This window comes from Taudactylus pleione, unplaced genomic scaffold (genome assembly GCF_031769625.1).
Source record: "Taudactylus pleione unplaced genomic scaffold, aTauple2 ptg000662l, whole genome shotgun sequence".
Taxonomy (NCBI): Eukaryota; Metazoa; Chordata; class Amphibia; order Anura; family Myobatrachidae; genus Taudactylus; species Taudactylus pleione.
The window spans coordinates 3,839,327-3,860,591 of NW_028285064.1; the positions used below are offsets into that span (position 1 = coordinate 3,839,327).

The window sequence follows — 21,265 nt, forward strand, 5'->3', positions numbered from 1 at the left end:
ACTGGGATGTATCTTCCTAACGGCCAGGATGGCACTCTCCAGGGGCGCCAGCCGATGGGGGAGGGCCAGTGCCGCCAGGCAGTGCCATTAGCGGTTAGATCGGTCAATGAAAAGTCTGTGCTGCTACTGATTTCTCAGTCAGAAGCATCAGCGCTGGACGACAAGCGAGGGGAGAGGAGAGATCGCCTCCCGTACAGCCACCACGGTGTCTGTTTATTAACTGCCAACAAGGGGGGCGCCAGTCCCCTACTTAGCCAGGGGCGCTTGGACCTCTAGATACACCCCTGACTGCACATACGAATATACTGAGGGATGTGGCTACCAGAACACATCTTCACTACTAGTCTGGGGAGACTGTTAAACCAGCTGGTGAAGAACAATCAGAGGTATCACTACCTGCCCACACCCAGAAATTAGCTGGACCTGCTGGGGCGAATGCAGAAAGGTAATAAAAATAGTAATACTATCAATACTAGTACATCACCTACATTTCTTTCTGCAGGACTAGCTACAGTATCCAAGCTGTAGATTTCAGGCTTATTAATGGGGACAACCATCTTTGGGGGATTTGGATTTAAAGACCACCATCCTGCCCACCCTCTCTTCCATTGATAGAGCTGTCCCAGGGATCACAACCGATTGTTCAATGCGTCGCTAATACAGGTGACCTCTACTGGACATCCTCTGTAACAACATGTAACAGCTGCAGGAGGGAAGGCTCAAGACACACGGACATATCAGAGGCCGGGTTGCATTTATAGTCAGCGCTCGCAAGCAGCTCGATGTTTGGCCACTGCGCATGTGCCGCGTTCAGCGAGGAGCCCCGCCGAGTGACTGAACTTCAGTCGCTACGGGACTCGCTACAAGATGGGGTGGCTATCGATGGTGAGTAACAGCTCACCCCGTTTTGTAGTCGGGTAGGGGGGTGGCTGCACAAACGCAGGCGTTCCCATAGGAACGCCTGGCATTTGTGGGAAGACCAACTGTCATCACTACTGATGTCAGTAGTGGACTTTCTGCTCTATTAGAGCAGGAAGTCCACTCGGCCTTGCAGCAGCCTAGACCCTACCACAGGGTCGGCGCAAGGCCGATGGTTGCGATACTCGCAACGTTCTCCAGGCCACTCGCACAAGCTGTGAGAGTGGCAGGAGAAAAAAAAAATACCCACAGACCCTGCGAGCTGAATGTGGCCTCAGTGTATCCTCTCACTTGTACCCTCTTCTTATTTCCTCTTATTGTACCCTCTCAGTGTATCCTCTCACTTGTACTATCTCCTTATTTCCTCTTATTGTACCCTCTCAGTGTATCCTCTCACTTGTACTATCTTCATATTTCCTCTTATTGTACCCTCTCAGTGTATCCTCTCACTTGTACTATCTTCATATTTCCTCTTATTGTACCCTCTCAGTGTATCCTCTCACTTGTACTATCTCCATATTTCCTCTTATTGTACCCTCTCAGTGTATCCTCTCACTTGTACTATCTCCATATTTCCTCTTATTGTACCCTCTCAGTGTATCCTCTCAGTTGTACTATCTCCTTATTTCCTCTTATTGTACCCTCTCAGTGTACTATCTCCCTATTTCCTCTTATTGTACCCTCTCAGTGTATCCTCTCACTTGTACCCTCTTCTTATTTCCTCTTATTGTACCCTCTCAGTGTATCCTCTCACTTGTACCCTCTTCTTATTTCCTGTTATTGTACCCTCTCAGTATATCCTCTCACTTGTACTATCTCCCTATTTCCTCTTATTGTACCCTCTCAGTGTATCCTCTCACTTGTACTACCTCCCTATTTCCTGTTATTGTACCCTCTCCCTATTTCCTCTTATTGTACACTCTCAGTGTATCCTCTCACTTGTACTATCTCCCTATTTCCTCTTATTGTACCCTCTCAGTGTATCCTCTCACTTCTACTATCTCCCTATTTCCTCTTATTGTACCCTCTCAGTGTATCCTCTCACTTGTACTATCTCCCTATTTCCTGTTATTGTACCCTCTCCCTATTTCCTCTTATTGTACCCTCTCAGTGTATCCTCTCACTTGTACTATCTCCCTATTTCCTGTTATTGTACCCTCTCCCTATTTCCTCTTATTGTACACTCTCAGTGTATCCTCTCACTTCTACTATCTCCCTATTTCCTCTTATTGTACCCTCTCAGTGTATCCTCTCACTTCTACTATCTCCCTATTTCCTCTTATTGTACCCTCTCAGTGTATCCTCTCACTTGTACTATCTCCCTATTTCCTCTTATTGTACCCTCTCAGTGCATCCTCTCACTTGTACTATCTCCCTATTTCCTGTTATTGTACCCTCTCCCTATTTCCTCTTATTGTACCCTCTCAGTGTATCCTCTCACTTGTGCTATATCCCGATTTCCTCTTATTGTACCCTCTCAGTGTATCCTCTCATTTGTACTATCTCCCTATTTCCTCTTATTGTACACTCTCAGTGTATCATCTCACTTGTGCTATCTCCCTATTTCCTCTTATTGTACTCTCTCAGTGTATCCTCTCACTTGTACTACCTCCCTATTTCCTGTTATTGTACCCTCTCCCTATTTCCTCTTATTGTACCCTCTCAGTGTATCCTCTCACTTCTACTATCTCCCTATTTCCTCTTATTGTACCCTCTCAGTGTATCCTCTCACTTCTACTATCTCCCTATTTCCTCTTATTGTACCCTCTCAGTGTATCCTCTCACTTGTGCTATCTCCCTATTTCCTGTTATTGTACCCTCTCAGTGTATCCTCTCACTTCTACTATCTCCCTATTTCCTCTTATTGTACCCTCTCAGTATATCCTCTCACTTGTACTATCTCCCTATTTCCTCTTATTGTACACTCTCAGTGTATCCTCTCACTTGTGCTATATCCCGATTTCCTCTTATTGTACCCTCTCAGTGTATCCTCTCACTTGTACTATCTCCTTATTTCCTGTTATTGTACACTCTCAGTGTATCCTCTCACTTGTACTATCTCCCTATTTCCTGTTATTGTACCCTCTCAGTGTATCCTCTCACTTCTACTATCTCCCTATTTCCTCTTATTGTACCCTCTCAGTATATCCTCTCACTTGTACTATCTCCCTATTTCCTCTTATTGTACACTCTCAGTGTATCCTCTCACTTGTGCTATATCCCGATTTCCTCTTATTGTACCCTCTCAGTGTATCCTCTCACTTGTACTATCTCCTTATTTCCTGTTATTGTACCCTCTCAGTGTATCCTCTCACTTGTACTATCTCCATATTTCCTCTTATTGTACCCTCTCAGTGTATCCTCTCACTTGTACTATCTCCCTATTTCCTCTTATTGTACCCTCTCAGTGTATCCTCTCACTTCTACTATCTCCCTATTACCTCTTATTGTACACTCTCAGTGTATCCTCTCACTTGTGCTATCTCCCTATTTCCTCTTACTGTACACTCTCAGTGTATCCTCTCACTTGTACCCTCTCCCTATTTCCTCTTATTGTACCCTCTCAGTGGACCCTCTTACTGGACATTAATACTGGACCCTCTTATTGTACCTTCTGTCTTTCCTGGACCTGACTCCCGTGAATAGCACAGAAGATGCCTGGATTGCTGGCGTATAGAGCAGGGTTAAGATGGAGGGACGAGATGAGCAGCAGTTAGCCAAATAGCGGGGGCAGAAGACTGAAGTGATATTCCGGGTCCTTTTACTAGTGAATAAAATAAGTTGTCTATAGAAACCTACAATAGATCTTGTATCAAGCTGTAACTTTAAATGAGTACCGGCACCTTGTTACTGTGTACCGTCATCTTGTTACTGAGTACCGGCACCTTGTTACTGAGTACCGGCACCTTGTTACTGAGTACTGGCACCTTGTTACTGAGTACCGGCACCTTGTTACTGAGTATCGGCACCTTGTTACTGAGTACCGGCACCTTGTTACTGTGTACTGGCACTTTGTTACTGTGTACCGGCACTTTGTTACTGAGTACCGGCATCTTGTTACTGAGTACCGGCACCTTGTTACTGAGTACCGGCACTTTGTTACTAAGTACCGGCACTTTGTTACTGTGTACCGGCACTTTGTTACTGTGTACCGGCACTTTGTTACTGAGTACAGGCACCTTGTTACTGAGTACAGGCATCTTGTTACTGAGTACCGGAATCTTGTTACTGAGTACCGGCATCTTGTTACTGAGTACCGGCACCTTGTTACTGAGTACCGGCACCTTGTTACTGAGTACTGGCACTTTGTTACTGTGTACCGGCACCTTGTTACTTAGTACCGGCACCTTGTTGCTGAGTACCGGCATCTTGTTACTGAGTACCGGCACCTTGTCACTGAGTACCGGCACCTTGTTACTGTGTACCGTCATCTTGTTACTGAGTACCGGCACCTTGTTACTGTGTACCGTCATTTTGTTACTGAGTACCGGCACCTTGTTACTGAGTACCGGCACCTTGTTACTGAGTACCGGCACCTTGTTACTGAGTACTGGCACCTTGTTACTGAGTACCGGCACCTTGTTACTGAGTATCGGCACCTTGTTACTGAGTACCGGCACCTTGTTACTGAGTACCGGCACCTTGTTACTGAGTACCGGCACCTTGTTACATGAGTACTGGCACCTTGTTACTGAGTACCGGCACCTTGTTACTGAGTATCGGCACCTTGTTACTGAGTACTGGCACCTTGTTACTGAGTACAGGCATCTTGTTACTGAGTACCGGAATCTTGTTACTGAGTATCGGCACTTTGTTACTGAGTATCGGCACTTTGTTACTGAGTATCGGCACTTTGTTACTGAGTACCGGCACCTTGTTACTGAGTATCGGCACTTTGTTACTGAGTACAGGCACCTTGTTACTGAGTACAGGCATCTTGTTACTGAGTACCGGAATCTTGTTACTGAGTACCGGCATGTTGTTACTGAGTACCGGCACCTTGTTACTGAGTACCGGCACCTTGTTACTGAGTACTGGCACTTTGTTACTGTGTACCGGCACCTTGTTACTTAGTACCGGCACCTTGTTGCTGAGTACCGGCATCTTGTTACTGAGTACCGGCACCTTGTCACTGAGTACCGGCACCTTGTTACTGTGTACCGGCACCTTGTTACTGTGTACCGTCATCTTGTTACTGAGTATCGGCACCTTGTTACTGAGTACCGGCACCTTGTTACTGTGTACCGGCACTTTGTTACTGTGTACCGGCACTTTGTTACTGAGTACCGGCATCTTGTTACTGAGTACCGGCACCTTGTTACTGAGTACCGGCACTTTGTTACTAAGTACCGGCACTTTGTTACTGTGTACCGGCACTTTGTTACTGTGTACCGGCACTTTGTTACTGAGTACAGGCACCTTGTTACTGAGTACCGGAATCTTGTTACTGAGTACCGGCATCTTGTTACTGAGTACCGGCACCTTGTTACTGAGTACCGGCACCTTGTTACTGAGTACTGGCACTTTGTTACTGTGTACCGGCACCTTGTTACTTAGTACCGGCACCTTGTTGCTGAGTACCGGCATCTTGTTACTGAGTACCGGCACCTTGTCACTGAGTACCGGCACCTTGTTACTGTGTACCGTCATCTTGTTACTGAGTACCGGCACCTTGTTACTGTGTACCGTCATTTTGTTACTGAGTACCGGCACCTTGTTACTGAGTACCGGCACCTTGTTACTGAGTACTGGCACCTTGTTACTGAGTACCGGCACCTTGTTACTGAGTATCGGCACCTTGTTACTGAGTACCGGCACCTTGTTACTGAGTACCGGCACCTTGTTACTGAGTACCGGCACCTTGTTACATGAGTACTGGCACCTTGTTACTGAGTACCGGCACCTTGTTACTGAGTATCGGCACCTTGTTACTGAGTACTGGCACCTTGTTACTGAGTACAGGCATCTTGTTACTGAGTACCGGAATCTTGTTACTGAGTATCGGCACTTTGTTACTGAGTATCGGCACTTTGTTACTGAGTATCGGCACTTTGTTACTGAGTACCGGCACCTTGTTACTGAGTATCGGCACTTTGTTACTGAGTACAGGCACCTTGTTACTGAGTACAGGCATCTTGTTACTGAGTACCGGAATCTTGTTACTGAGTACCGGCATGTTGTTACTGAGTACCGGCACCTTGTTACTGAGTACCGGCACCTTGTTACTGAGTACTGGCACTTTGTTACTGTGTACCGGCACCTTGTTACTTAGTACCGGCACCTTGTTGCTGAGTACCGGCATCTTGTTACTGAGTACCGGCACCTTGTCACTGAGTACCGGCACCTTGTTACTGTGTACCGGCACCTTGTTACTGTGTACCGTCATCTTGTTACTGAGTACCGGCACCTTGTTACTGAGTACCGGCACCTTGTTACATGAGTACTGGCACCTTGTTACTGAGTACCGGCACCTTGTTACTGAGTACCGGCACCTTGTTACTGAGTAACGGCACCTTGTTACTGAGTACCGGCACCTTGTTACTGAGTACCGGCACCTTGTTACTGAGTACCGGCACCTTGTTACTGAGTACCGGCACCTTGTTACAAAAAAAAAACAAAAAACATTGCTTACTATTACAGTCAAGCAGAGGCTTCTACCAATGTTTCACTGTCTGCGTAGATGGTTAAAAAGTTAGAAATACGAATGTCGTGATCCTTGGGATTGCAATAAACCAAGCACATTCATTTCTGGTCTATTTCTAGTCTGTAAGTGATGCCGAACACTAAACGGTTTAATATCCAGAACACTTGGTGTAAAACATCACTGTAATGAGAGCCTATGTATCGTCAAGCAGGAGATGATCACTGGGGTGTAATTTATTGCGTGCACAGTGCGAAGCGTTAAGTGCACTAAGTTGTGATGGAAAGGTCCGAATGGGTCCTCTGGTGACTGTAACAGATGGACATATCGTAACATAGGAAAAGGCAAGACAGGCAGCCGAGATGCTTTACAGCATCGACATTCATTACGGCTCAGTGTGCTAGATTTACCAGTCAGATCCAATAAATTCTTTCTGCTGTTTTTCAAGAGCGAACAATAAATCTGACAGATGACAAATCTGCGGCTAAAACTTTGTACAGCTCATTACAGCACTATCCCGGCCAATTCCCATCTCAGGCACCAAGTTATGGCCACGTATCACCCGAGGGGGAAACTGGTTATAGCCATGATGCTTAAGGAAGGGACAGATGTATACAAGGAGGTAACGGCAAGGCTAAAACCACCTGTCAGTCACAGTTTAAGGGAAAACGCATACTACAGTACTGACCACAATCTATGTCCTTCATCAGAAGAGACAGCTGCAATGTAAAACAGTGACCGAAGCCAAAATATATCAACTAAACCTACTATGTAATTGTCTTCAATAAACCATTAAAGTGGATCTATTCCAATGATTTATATATATATATATATATATATATATATATATATATAAAGATAAAATGAGGATTAGGCTGTGGGACGGGGTAATGGTTATAGTTTAGGCAGTAGAGCAGGGGTGGGCAATAAGCGTTTGTTGTGAACTACAAATCCCAGCATGCTTTGCAACAGTTTTAGCATGGCCAAATAGCAAAACTGTGGCAGGGCATGCTGGGATGTGTAGTTCTACAACAGCGGGGGGGCCGCTAATAGTCTACACTAGAGGGAGTGTTAGGGGTAGGGATTAGAGTTAGCAGAGAAATACTTGCCAGAATGCGGGAGGATCGGCGCTGTCACCCAGAAGTGATGGTCACCTGGCCGCCAGTACCCAGGAGACACCGTAGGTGCCGCAGCAGCCTTCAGGAGCAGCCGGGATGAAATGTCGATACTCTAGCATGACGACATTTCATCACTGTCGACATGGTCAACGTCGACATTAGGACCATGTTGACATTCTTATGCCAACATCATGAGTGTCGACATTTCGTACCCAACCCGAAAATAATGTGTGTACGTTTTGTACTGTATAGAGGGGTGTTAATTAGGTAGAACATTGCAAAGGGTTATAAGAAGACGTCTCAGGAACTGGATAAGTTGTCTGAAGAGAGGCGTTTCCAGAGGATGCTGGAGGGTTTGGCAGCTGAGGAAAGTCTTGTTATAGGAGGGAGGGAATTCCCCAGCGAGGGTGCAGCATAAAAAAAAAAATGCAACAGGGAATGGGATCAGGTACGGAGGGCGGAGTTGGGATATAAATGTATGTTGCTGTGGTTTTGTTAATAGTTTGAAATATTTGGCAGCATTTTACGCTATTAGACAGATGGGAAGAGTGCTGAGACCTGCAAATTTCTTCTGGCAGAACATGAACCATGGAGCCAATTATTTAAGGCTATTCGAAAATGTACATTATTAGTAGGTGCTGGTCTATAATTTTCCCACTGCAGTGTAACTGATGGCCTTGTATGTAAGTAGAAGTGTTTAATATTGAATTCGGTAAAATACGGGCAGCCAATGTAAGGACTGACTGAGCGGAGCAGCAGAAGAAGAACGTTTTGCGTGGAAAATCAGTCCAGCCGCTGCATTCACAATAGACTGTGCTGGTGGCACTCTGGTTAGGAGAAGACCAGTAAGGAGGCTATTGCTATAGTCAATGTAGGAGGTTGTGGCTGTGATGTAATGGTTAATTTTACATTAAAACTAAACGCTGCTTTAAATCTAGCAAACACAAAAAAAAAAAGAGTACAGGTGCACAACTCAAACATTACTAATTATATATAATAAAATACATTTTGCAATAGAATTTAGCAATAAATAATTAGAGGTTTTGACATAATCATGGCCATGGTTATGGGCCTACCCACCGCGCCCACGTAACTTCTGAGGGTAGGTCCCTAACATACTGGGGTTGAAATCCAGAGAGCAGGAGACCCCCAAACAGGTCCAGCTGAGCCACCCCAGGGCATCACTCTAATGAGGAAAGGTGAAGTGTAAAAAGGCGTTAAATAGATAAGGGCAGCGACTGCTGCATATAGTAAGGTGAAAAATAAAGATGTGAAAATAATACATATATAATAAACAAACAATAAAGGTGTAAAAGTGCAAGAAAGGAAAAATGTGTTTATAATGCGATGCCCTGAAGCAGCCCAACCAAAGCAATCCAGGGGACCCACGCCCCAAAAATCAACCCATAGCTGCACTGCAGTATAAATATTTTAAATCCAGCAACAATATCCACACTGGGACCAGCAATTTGCAGCCTATTACATATGGGTCTATGAGTGCTTATGCAGTATTGTGTGACATGGCTATCATCATTGGTACCCCAGGATTATTCACCTTAATCCAGGGCTGTTCATCTTTTAGACACGGTGAGCTGGTTACATGCTATAGCCAGAACTGCAGTCGCTATAATCACACATCATCCAGAAGCTCATGGCTCCCACTATGGAACAATTACCATCCGTAAGGCAAAAGGCGGCAACTAGTGGCTGGTTAAAGTGAAATTACTGGGACATGTAGTTCCGCCACAGGTGACTAGTTCTATCCTAAGGAAACTGTTCCTGTAAATAATTTCACCCACAAACATCACTTTCATCATGTTCCATCTCATTTGCATCACTGGCTGTTGTCGTAGTTTTAGCCACATTTCCATGTGTACCAAGCTCCAGAATGCAATCCAATCCGGAGCTTAGACCTGGTGGGTAATGACATCTTTAGATAGTGATACCCAATAGAAGCCTATGGGGTTCTTACTGCATTTCTTCTGGGATGGATCCTCCCAGTGGGCCACGCGGCGGCGCGCGCCGTTCTACGCATGCGCAGAGGGATTCCTGTGTGTTAAACTAGGAAGTCCCTCCATGGCAAAGGACAGCTCCTATCGGGAGAGCTGTCCTTTGCGATTTTAATCGCATTTCTAGGTACATCCTGGAATAATTAACGTCTGTTATGTACACAATAAGTGGCGGGATGTAACGTATCGCTGATGCGATGCTGACTACATCCCGCCCTGCATGTGGGATGTAGTCTCAATACCGACATCGGAATCCCGACGCCTATCTCAATCCCTATGCCGGAGCGCCCGAAGGACGCATGCCCGAACGAGGTAAGTCCGAGACACCCATAGCGTTATCTGCGGAGGAGTGGGGGGGTTAGGTTTAGGGAGCGTAGCGGGGTTAGGGTTAGGTTTTGGGGGGCGGGAGGTTAGGGTTAGGCACCCCCTAGGGGGGAGGGTTAGGAACCACTGGGGGGGGTTAGGCAAGCGGGGGGGAGATTTAGGTTTAGGCATTAACGGGTAGGGTTAGGGTTAGGCTACAAAAAGGGAGAGTTAGGGTTAGGGGGGGGGGAGGTAAATATACTTACCCGACCCCTGTCGGGATTCCAAGATGCCACTGTTCGTATTCTGACAGGAGGCATCCCGACAGCTGGCGTTACTATATATAGGAACATTAAAAGGTATCATTGACTAATAGCTAGTTAAAGATTAAACTAGTCATTACATTTGCAGCATAAGCAGATTAAGGAAATTGCTGAGATTGACTCTTTCTCCTTATGGTTTCACAACACCCACCTTCTAACCACAAACTGTACCACAGAAACTCCCAATCCGCCATTTTGTTGTTTACTTATAACATGAATGTAAAACTGTCCAGCAAGCACTTGGCATAAAGCCATGAAGAACCTCAGGATAACGATGGACTGAAATGATGTCTATTTACTTTATACGGTATCGATATGACAAAAGTGGAATCATGTGATTTGCCTATGTAAGTTGTACTATAATGTATGGAGGCCATTTTGGAGGAGGTAGTTCTGTGCTGAAGTGGCCCCATATGCCTATGTAGGTAACCTAGAAATCTTTTAGTAAAAAACTTGCTTTGCACTGAAATTTCGGAGTGAACATTTTCATATCTGGAAGAGAAGGATTTCCATATCACTGATCATCATCATCATCATCTTATTGTGGACATATGAGAACTTCCCACCAGTCTGTACATGTCACAAGACACCACTATACTCATTGGAAATATTTAGTTCAGACGTGTGGCAGTACGTAGTACATACAGTATAGGTAATGACAAGGAATCTTCTCCTACCTCACTGGACAGGTATGCAGTTGCCATTGAGGGCTGGACTTGACAACTTGCAATGTAGATAGTTAGCTAATGTCCAGCTCCAAAATTTCCTTGAACCGATGGAGAAAAGTCAGGAGCGCCTAGAAAATGAAAATAATACTATCAGTCACGGAAAAGCAAGAGGAAGTACAAATACAAACTTCTCATCTCGGTGAGAGATCCCACGACACAGTTACAGACATCAGAGATAGTGTAGTCGCGAGGGACAGGAACGTGACCTCGTGGTCTGCGGTAAAACATCCCCCAGAAGCTTTCTTTGAAAGGCTTTCAAGGCCTGGTCAAAGGTATAAAAGAGGGGTTGTTTTTGGGGAGCTTCAATGAATATTAAGACTTATTTTAGGGGAGTGTGATTTATAGACTTAGGTCTTTAGCCGCTGTTTAAGAGAGGAGGGGGCCCATGTGCAGCCTCTGTTTGGGCCCCCTCCTCTCTGACGGCGGCTCAGCAGCACTGAGCGCTGTAGATTCTGGCTTCATGCCAGAATCTACAGCGCATGCGCTGGTCTCTGGAAAAATGGTGCCCGCGCCTACTTTCCCGGGGAGATCTTTTCTGCGCATACGCAGATCACTGGGAAAATGTCCGCCACCATTTTCCCAGTGAGTGTTTGCTGCACTACAGCGCCGGTACGTCGCTGAGGAGCAGCACTTCGGGAATGGGAGGAGAGGTAAGTATAATTACCTATGGGTGCAGGGTGTGCAGTGTGGGCCTCCCTGGACCCAGGGGCCCGTGTGCCCCGCACATCCTGCACCCATTATAGATATGCCCCTGGTTCTACATATCCCTGTCCTAGGGGGTAAATTTACTAAGATGGGAGTTCTATTAAGAAGTGATGTTGCCCATAGCAACCAGATTCCAGGTATTATCTTCTAGAAGGTGCTAGATAAATGAGAAGTAGAATTTGATTGGTTGCTATGGGCAAAATCACTTCTTAATAGAACTCCCATCTTAGTAAGTTTACCCCGAAGACTCCTAACTGTCAGGAAAGTCTTTTCCTATTTAAGTTCAACTCTAATATGAGCCAATGTGTTTCCCTATAGGGGGAGATCTATACAAATAGTTTTAAAAAGAGAAGTGGAGATGTTGCCCCTAGTAACCAACGGGATTCTAGCACATTCCAGAAAATGACAGCTACAATCTGATTGGCTGCAATGAACAGCAGATCCACTTTTCCTTGTTAGAAGGTTTGATATTTCTTCCCCTAAGTCCGCATCCTTCTCATAGCAGCGGACCAGGTGGAACAAAAAGGGTACAAGGCCCTGAGCACAGGCCGCGTTTGCCAGAGAAGCATTTAAAAACTATTCCGGGGGAAAGTTTAGAAAATGTTTTTCTATCTACAAAGGTGGCTTCATACGTGGCACGTGATGTAACAGTGCTATTAAAGCCTAATTACTCTACATTCAACTTTGCTTCTTTTTTTTTTTTTTAATCAGAGCTGCAGAATAAATTCACGTTAACACCAAATTCCGTTTATTAACATCAGGCTCCATATGTGAAAATGTACATTTTCAGATTTGGCAGTCCTATAATGCTGATAGGTCTCAGACAAACCGAATACTATTCACCTCAATAAAATGTGAAAGTAAATAAGAGGCTGCAGTGTTGACGGTGAGGCTTCTGGAGAGAAGAAATTATTAGGATAAAAGGAGCCCCCTTCCTGAGCCAGTCACAGGCGGAGATCCCCAGCGACCCAGCAACATGACTGTATTACAGAGAGCAGTGAATGAAAGTGACAAGAACACGGATAACGGCAGGAATGTACACAGCTGAGAGATGGAGACATCTTTATACACATGGAGCTCACACCGAGCCCCGAGCTTTCATATCCTACAGTGCAGAGGAGCCCCCTGTTTGTGTTACAGCTGTGTTTCCGGGAGCCACGGAGTCGCTCGTGAGATAACATCTTTAAAGCCCAGGAGCGGAACTCTACATCTCTGGGACCAACAGAGAAATCGTTGCAGGTGGGTGCAATGGCACTGATCGCCTCTGCCATGGAGCCGCCTCCCTGTACTGAGCGCATGGTAACTTCTTCATTTTTTCTTTGGGGGGGGAGGGGCATGGCCATGCCTCCCAGATTTGGCCACGCTTGCCCCAGTACCCGAGCCCGTCAGAGCTCTCAATGGCCCTAACTGTTTGTACTGAGTGTCTTCAATCTACATATATAAATTCAACACATATATACACTGATCAGCCGTAACATTAAAACATACAGTACTTGCCGACTTTCGGCTCTCTCCTTCCGGGAGGGAGCTGTCAGGCATCCACGCCGGGTGGTGGCGTGTCGCGGCAGAAAGTGGGTGTGCATGGGGTGGAGCATGGGGCGTGACCGCGCGATTGCATCATTGTGGCCCCACCCCCTCTTCATAATGCCGTTCATAAAACGGCATTGTGAAGCAGGGGGCAGGGCCACGATTCAGTACGTATTGCGTCACCGCCCCCCTTCCCCACTGCGAGGGTTTCTATTGTAACCGCTTGGGGGGGGGCTTACCTGCCTTTCCGGAAGGGCCAGGAGTGGCACACGATTTTCGGGAGGCTCCCCGCTGAATCGGGAGGGTAGGCAAGCATGCATTAAAAGCATTGACAGGTGAAGTGAATAACATTGAGGGGTATTATTTACTAAAATGCGTGGAGATGTTGCCCATAGCAGATTCTACTTATCATTCATCTAGTACCTTCTAGAAAATAATAGCTAGAATCTGATTGGTTGCTATGGGCAACATCTCCACATCTAAAAACCTGCACTTTGGTAAATATACCTCTGAGTATCTTGCTACAATGTGATACTGTAAGTGAAGTAGCAAATGAACATTCAGTTCTTGAAGTTGATGTGTTGGAAGCAGGAAATCTGAGCGACTTGGTGCCAGATACCACAGGACACCTTCAGGAGTCCATGCCTCGACGGGGCAGAGCTGTTTTGGAGGCACAAGGAGGACCTACATATTATTGGGCAGGTTTTAATGATATGGCTGATCGGTGTACATGATACAAGTTGTGCAAATGTGGAAAACTGTGCAAGGCATTTCATTATTGTGTTATGGCGGCTCTACCAGGAACAACCTCGTGTGAACTGAATAGGTTTTTTGTTTTTTGTAATGCACACAACAAATAAAGAACTGAAATGTTACATCTTGCATCTGTGTAGGAGAAGAAATGTCATTATACATAATTACTGGACGTGAGAAGTACACTCTGTAAGAATCACTGAGCAATAATAAATGGAAGTCATGTCAAGGGCATCCATCACAGCCATAGAAGTAACCGTTTGCTCACAGCTGCTAGTCTTGTAATGTGTTCTTATGCGGCCAGTGGAGGGAGAAGGGGTCCATAAAATAGCTTTTATTTTTTTTGCAATGCTGCAAATTACACTTGCCCACTTTCCTGGAATTTATGGGGGAGGTCTCCCAAGTAAGTGAGCCACCTCCGCGCATTCTGTCACTTCTGCAGCGAAGTGGGAGGGAGGGGGGTGGAGTGATGATGCGATTCATTATAAATCGTGTCAACATGGACCCACCCCTGCGATGTAATTTAAGCTGTCACTGTAGGGCAGTGCATAATGATGCAATACTTAACACCACCCCTCCTACCATCTTGATTTCCTCTTAGTTCCCAGGAGGGTTGCATAAAATTGGATTTTGTAAAAAATAAAATAAAAAATCAAAAACGGATTTATTTGATTTAAATAGGATTTTTTTATTACATTTTATTTTTAAATAAGTGTTTAAAAAATGTAGAACGGTTACTTTAAAAAAAATTTAATAAAAAATTCTATTTAAATACAAAAGAAAATCTGATTTAAATCAAATAATTCTGTTTTTTTTTTTTTTTTTTTTAAATCAGATTTTTATGCAACCCTGGTTCCAGAGATATGATGGATTTACAAGTACAAATAAAACCAATTCTATTTTACGTGTCCAGATCAATTTGCTTTCCTACTTGAGTTAGCATTGCGTCAAGGAATTATGGATGCTGCTTGTTCCATTTCAGCGCATTCAAAGCGCGACTCTGCATTTGAAAAACTAGAGGTTTAACGAGCAGTGCGCTGCATCTTACATCATTAACGTCAATGTCCTGCTCATTCCAAACACTCATTCATTTAAAGGGAGTAATACACTAGAATTATAAACCCCATTGAAATGTATGGCTCTGGAAATTAATGGACCAGACACATTAATGGAGGTGCACAATTGTTTTTCCCACATGAATAATCAATGATTCACTATTTATAGGTTTTTAAAGCTCAGTGTGAGCCAATCACATTGTTGCTAGTGTTGAGAAACTGCTTGTGATTGGCTGTGTGGCTAAGCGGAGCTCTGGTTAATTCATTTCACCGTCATTCTAAGGTGGGGGCTCGGAATGGAGCTGTCTGCCTCATCTCTGTTAGGGTGGGAGCACATTTTAGATGGATTACAGGTAGAAAATCCCATTTTTTATTAAAACTGCAAAATTTTGAGTTAATGATTTTTTTTTTCATTATTATTATTGTAAATAATAAAATAATTAGTAATAAATATAATCAGAATAAAGTTGTGAATGATGTTAATGTACTGTACTAGTGTGCTATTTGATGAAACTTTTTCAAATGTGTTTATTTTTTACAAAAATTTAAACTGTATGATGTTCCTGAAGCATCAGGAAGAGCCCAACCACTCTTCAACGCCAGGCTGCTAGTCCCTGAGTGGAAGGGGTCTAATCCCACACTGACCAGCTTGGACTGGTACTCACTACCCCGTGCTGTGGGTTTCCTGTCCAACGTATCTAGCCTGGGGTTGGTTTCCACTCTAACGGGAATAACAATTGTGAAAACCATATACGATGTAGCCAATTACACATACGGTTTTCATACGTGTTTTTTATTTTGACATAAAAGCAATCCCAAAGGCTAACCGGCCTTAGCTCAGCCTGTTCTAGGCTCCATTTGTGGAGTGTTTGTTAGCCTTCGTTATTAGAGGCTGCAAGCTGTGAGCCTTCACGCCCGGCAAAGTCTCTTATCTTTTTACCTGTTGCTGTTTTCATTTGTTTTTGGCACCTGCTACAGCAATTTGTTCTGCACAACTGAGACGGCTTTCACCTGCACTGCTGATAGAGGACTGTATGTTGTCTGTAAATAAATCAGTTCTGGAAATTTCACTATATGTACCGCAAGAGAAACATCTGGGCCTGATCAGCAGCACACATCACATGTCGGGTCAGGGGAGTTCTTCTCACAGGAGTAATATGATTTGAGAAGCAGGATGCATTTGCGATGGACAGTCCGCTGAATTCACTTCTCCAGCCAATTATTAACAGGAAACATTGTATCCCAGTAAAGGGTCTATTCATGATGTTAATTATCGGGGTCCGAACAGACCCCGATAATTAAAATTCTAATTCGCCGTGGACGCCGGAGCAATTCATCATTGCTTCGTCGCAGAGACAGCTGATGCAAAAATCAGCTGTCCGTGCAACTGGCTTCAAAAGGTCAAGCCTGCGCCCAGGAGCCCCGACATCCTGCAGAAGGAGCCATGCACGGGCAGAGGGATCCAAAAAGGATCCTTGTTCCCAACCCGGGCAGCGGGTAGCAGGAGCACTGGAGATGGCCAATGCAATATTACATTTTCGGAGCATGATGAACAGGGCCGGCTCTATACATGTTCGACCAGTGTGGTCGAACAGGGGCGCCACCGCATAGAGGGCATACCCCTCCCAGCCATTTTCGATTTTAGCGGGACAGTCCCGTTTTTGGGGCACTTTTCCGCCAGTGGGATGAAGTGTCCCGCAGTCGGGAGGATGGGCACCTCCACAGCTGTGCGGCAGTGCCGGCCCTGGAGAAGACGAATGGATGCGCGTGGCATCCGTTCAGTGCAGGAAGAGGGCTGGGGGCAGCCCAGCTACTGACGTAGTGCTGGGCTCGCCATCAGCCTGACATTAAAGGGAGGCGTGCCATACGGGCACGCCCCCAAATAACATCATTTAGGGGGGGTGTCCTATGGTATTTAGGACACGCACCAATTTTCGATCTTGACACGTGCGGGTAAGGTGCGGCGATTAACGGTCCTGCACAGGGGGGAGGCTGCCCCTGGAGCCGGCCCTTTTGATGAATTCTGTCCCCATACTTGTGTATGGGGACAGCGAGCCATTCCGGGAGAGGAAGGTAAGCAGGAGATATCTGTGATACTAGTGTATGGGGACAGCGGGCCATTCAGGGAGAGAAAGGTAAGCAGGAGATATCTGTGATACTAGTGTATGAGGACAGCGGGCCATTCCGGGAGAGGAAGGTAAGCAGGAGATATCTGTGATAATAGTGTATAGGGACAGCGGGCACATTTTCATTGCAGGTGAAAATGTGCATTTTCACTTGCTTTTGTAAAAATTAAGTGATGATGAATAGACACAAAAGGAAAAATTACAAGTGCACAACTCCGAAATTACTAATAACATATATAATACATTTTGCAATAAAATTATAGAGTTTTAGCATAATCATGGCCAAGGTTATGGCCCTACCCACCACATCCAGGTAACCTCTTAGGGTAGGTGTAAAAGAGTGTTAGATACATAGGAGCAGCTACTGCATATGTTAGAAGTGAGGTGAAAAATAGATGTGTTATATAAGGGGGGGGGGTTCCAAATCCTTGGTTACTGAACCAATGAAAAAACATCTAGATTTAGGACCACTACAGTAAAATATACCAGCCTATGACGGGCTACACACACACTGACTGACACAGACACACTTCTATCACTAAAAAACATGAATGTAGCAGGCAAATAAATACAGCCAGCATAATTTATTAAAGACCCCCCTCCCCCCAGTAGTGGTCCCCCCTTTGCAGAGCCCCAAGTAGTAGTCCCCCTTATGCAGTGGCCCCAGTGGTACCCCTTATATAGTGCCCCCAGTAGTGGTCCACCCTTTGCAGTGCCCCTAGTAGGTCTCCCCTTTGCAGTGCCCCCAGTAGTAGTGCCCCCTTTGCAGTGCCCCTTATATAGTGCCCCCGGTAGTAGTCCCCCCTTTGCAGTGCCCCTTATATAGTGCCCCCAGTAGTAGCCCCCCCTATGCAGTGCCCCTTATATAGACCCCCCCATGCAGTGCCCCTTATATAGTGCCCCAGTAGTAGTCCGCCCTTTGCAGTGCCCCATGCAGTGCCGCTTATATAGTCCCCCCTATGCAGTGTCCCCAGAAGTAGTCCCCCCCAGTATTGCCCCTTATATAGTGTCCCAAGTAGTAGTCCCCCTATTCAGTGCCCCCAGAACGGGCTACCCCCCTATTTAGTGCCCCCAGTAGCGACCCCCTATGCAGTGCCCCCAGTAGAGGTTACCCCCCTCTATACAGTGCCCCAGTGCCCCCAATAGCGACCCCCACTATGCAGTGTTCCCTGTAGCGGCCACCCCACCTATACAGTGCCCCCAGTAGCGCCCCCCCCCATGCAGTGCCAGTGTCCGTTTCCCTTACATACACACACAGAAAAAACAAAACACAACTTACCTAAATCCCGGCTCGTCCTGTGACCGCCGCTGTCCGCTCCTCCCGGCCCACTCTGCACTATGGGAGAAACGTCATGTCGTCTATCCTGTCATCCCCCTGCAGGGGGAGCCGGAAAGCGTGATGAGTGAGCTCCAGTCGGCTCCCTCCGTGGACGCAGCAACCAATGAGAGTCTGTCTGACTCTCATTGGCTGCTAAAATAAATACACCACCGCCGGGTAGTACGAGCGTACTACCCGGTGCCAGTATCAGTATGTTTGTTTGTGTGTAGTGTGAACCGCACTCACTGCGGTCCACACTACACTTAGTGTTCGGCGGGCAGGGAGGGTTTCTGGGTACTCAGAACCCCCCCTCCGTGCGCACCTGTATATGTAATTAGTAATGTTGGAGTTGTGCACTTGTAATTTTTCCTTTTGTGTCTGCAACATTAGTCTCAACAGGTAGCACCTCCCATTATGTATATTCAGGGTGTGCAGTCTAGGGCCCTTCTCCCTATACGTGAAGATGAATAGGCCACTATAATGCACATAAATAGGTTTATCACTCTACTTCCTATTACTCCACACGGTAGGAAACATATATCAGCTTACGTATGAAGAGTTCAGGAATAAGAGACCTCAGACTCGCCTGCAGCGCGCTGGCTCAGGTATATACTGCAGCTACATTCAGGGGAAATATACAATTCAGCTAACTGAAAGCGAACAGATACAGACACTAATTATAAATTCATAAAATCAAAGGAAATCTCACAATACTTAATTATAGATGAACCATTCTTGTGCTTCCAACTTTGGATACTTTCCATACTTATTACATATCTTCAAAGTTGCAATTCTCTTGAAAATAGAAGGAAAAAAAAAAGCGATTTACCTTTATGGTGACAGCTCGGCAGATAAGACAACAATTCAGCCCGCGCCGTAAAAACACTATTTTAGCTTTACTTTCTACTTTCTCAGCTTTTTAAAAAATAAATAAATAAGAGTACAATAAACATACAGCCCAGTGATTCCTCACAACTGGAGGCCTGACATACGTCCCCTAGGTAACTATATATCATTATTTTTGGCTTCAGTAGCTAAAGGTTTCTCAAAAACAAGTCAGCATGCTTCATCTCTTATGTTTTAGGCTGCATATGTTACATGCTACTGATTAGATCTTCCTCATATAATAGAGCATATGGAGGGCTTAGCCAGATTTAGCAGTATTGTTTCCTTTATATATGTACATCTTTGTGTATATATATGATCACTGGGGGCCTAAATTAGAGTTAGGAGCAAAGCAAAAAAAAAATGCAATAAATAGGGTTACCACCTTTCCATCTTCATGGGCCTGACAAGGGGCGTGACCAAAACCGCAGTCCCTTTATACACCACCTGCTCAACATTCACCGTATATGCCCCAAAGCCCCTTCTTAGGTCTCAGAGCCCCCTTCTGCCCCCTAAAAGCCAGTGCTCTGCGGAGTCCGTGCTGTGCAGGGCTCTGTGGATGGCGGGAGGCTGTGTGACCCTAGGATAAATACAGGTAGCAGCACATTGTGGGGTCTAGTTACTAAGCAGTGTTAGGAGACAGAGTGAAAAGTGATAAGTCTGTGATAAGTGCCAGCCAATCAGCTCCCGCACTGTCATTTTTCAAACACAGCCTGAGAGATGGCAGTTGGGAGCTGATTCGCTGGCACTTATCACAGACTTATCACTTTTCACTCTGTCTCATAACACTGTTTAGTAACTAGACCCCACAGTGTGCTGCTGCCTGCATCTATCCTAGGGTCACACAGCCTCCCGCCATCCACAGAGCCCTGCACAGCACGGAGCTGTAGAGCACTGGCTTTTATCTATCCTCCTCTCCGGTCACCTGTGATGTCAGAAGATTCTTCTGGTGAACGAAAAGTTATCATTCCAGAGGAAAGCGAGCTAGGAGTATCAGCGCTGTTGCCAGTGCCCGTGAGATTTCCGAACGCTGCCTGTCCGGGATTAACAGCCCTGCTACTTTTGACCGATTTTCTGACTGTCGAGGACAGCTGGCAACCATAGGAATAAATTTTAGTTATTTTCCAAAACCATGTTGCACTGCAGGTGGAGCAGATTTAAAATGTACGGGGAGATTTAGTGCTGCAAAAAGGTTGGTGTCCTCTCTAGATTCTAAATGTCATTGTAAAAGCAAAGCTGCACAGTATTTATCCTTGCATGCTAAAGTCATTACTTTCTGTGCTTGCAAAAAAATAAATGCATCTGCAGCCCTTGCATTGTACGACTGTTTATTCCAGGAGCAAACTGTTCCTTCTTCACTCTTATTATTTAATTTGCTCCTAACTCTGAATCAAGCCCTAGATGTGATACACTGTACTCTACCTCATCAAATGTATTGCCGCAACCAGTAATCACATTACCAGCTTATGTAATGCATAAATGCGGCAGCAAAACCTTCTGACCAGATGGCTTAACCATAGGCGGATCAGAGAATTTCCACTTTGCTGCTGATCCAGCATAATAGAAAATGTATCTTATTCTGTATATATGGACAGCTATGCATTACCAGTTCTTATTCAGAATGTATGAATGTATGTACAATACCATTCTGAATGCTATGAAATGAAATGTACAATAAATACAATGCTAGAAGTAATGTACAATACTTCTATTATAATATAATATAATATACATAGTATGCTATGCTTAGTACTAATGCCCAATACGACAGCAATGGTATACAGTATGCTGGCAGCACCAGTAAAGCCTAGAGAAATGCCACCATGTCTGAACAAAAATGGCAATTAATAAGCCAC

At 45.3% G+C, this 21,265-nt stretch overlaps 1 protein-coding gene across 11 annotated transcripts in view; it reads right to left on the bottom strand.

Moving 5' to 3' along the window:
- Nucleotides 1-21,265, bottom strand: part of LOC148478344 (receptor-type tyrosine-protein phosphatase F-like) — a 944,179-nt gene that overhangs the window by 505,344 nt on the left and 417,570 nt on the right. For all 11 annotated transcript variants that reach the window (XM_088455649.1, XM_088455645.1, XM_088455652.1 and 8 more), the window contains exon 4: nucleotides 10,990-11,108. The gene's annotated coding sequence lies outside the window, so the exon portion shown is untranslated. The remainder of the gene's footprint in view (nucleotides 1-10,989; nucleotides 11,109-21,265) is intronic.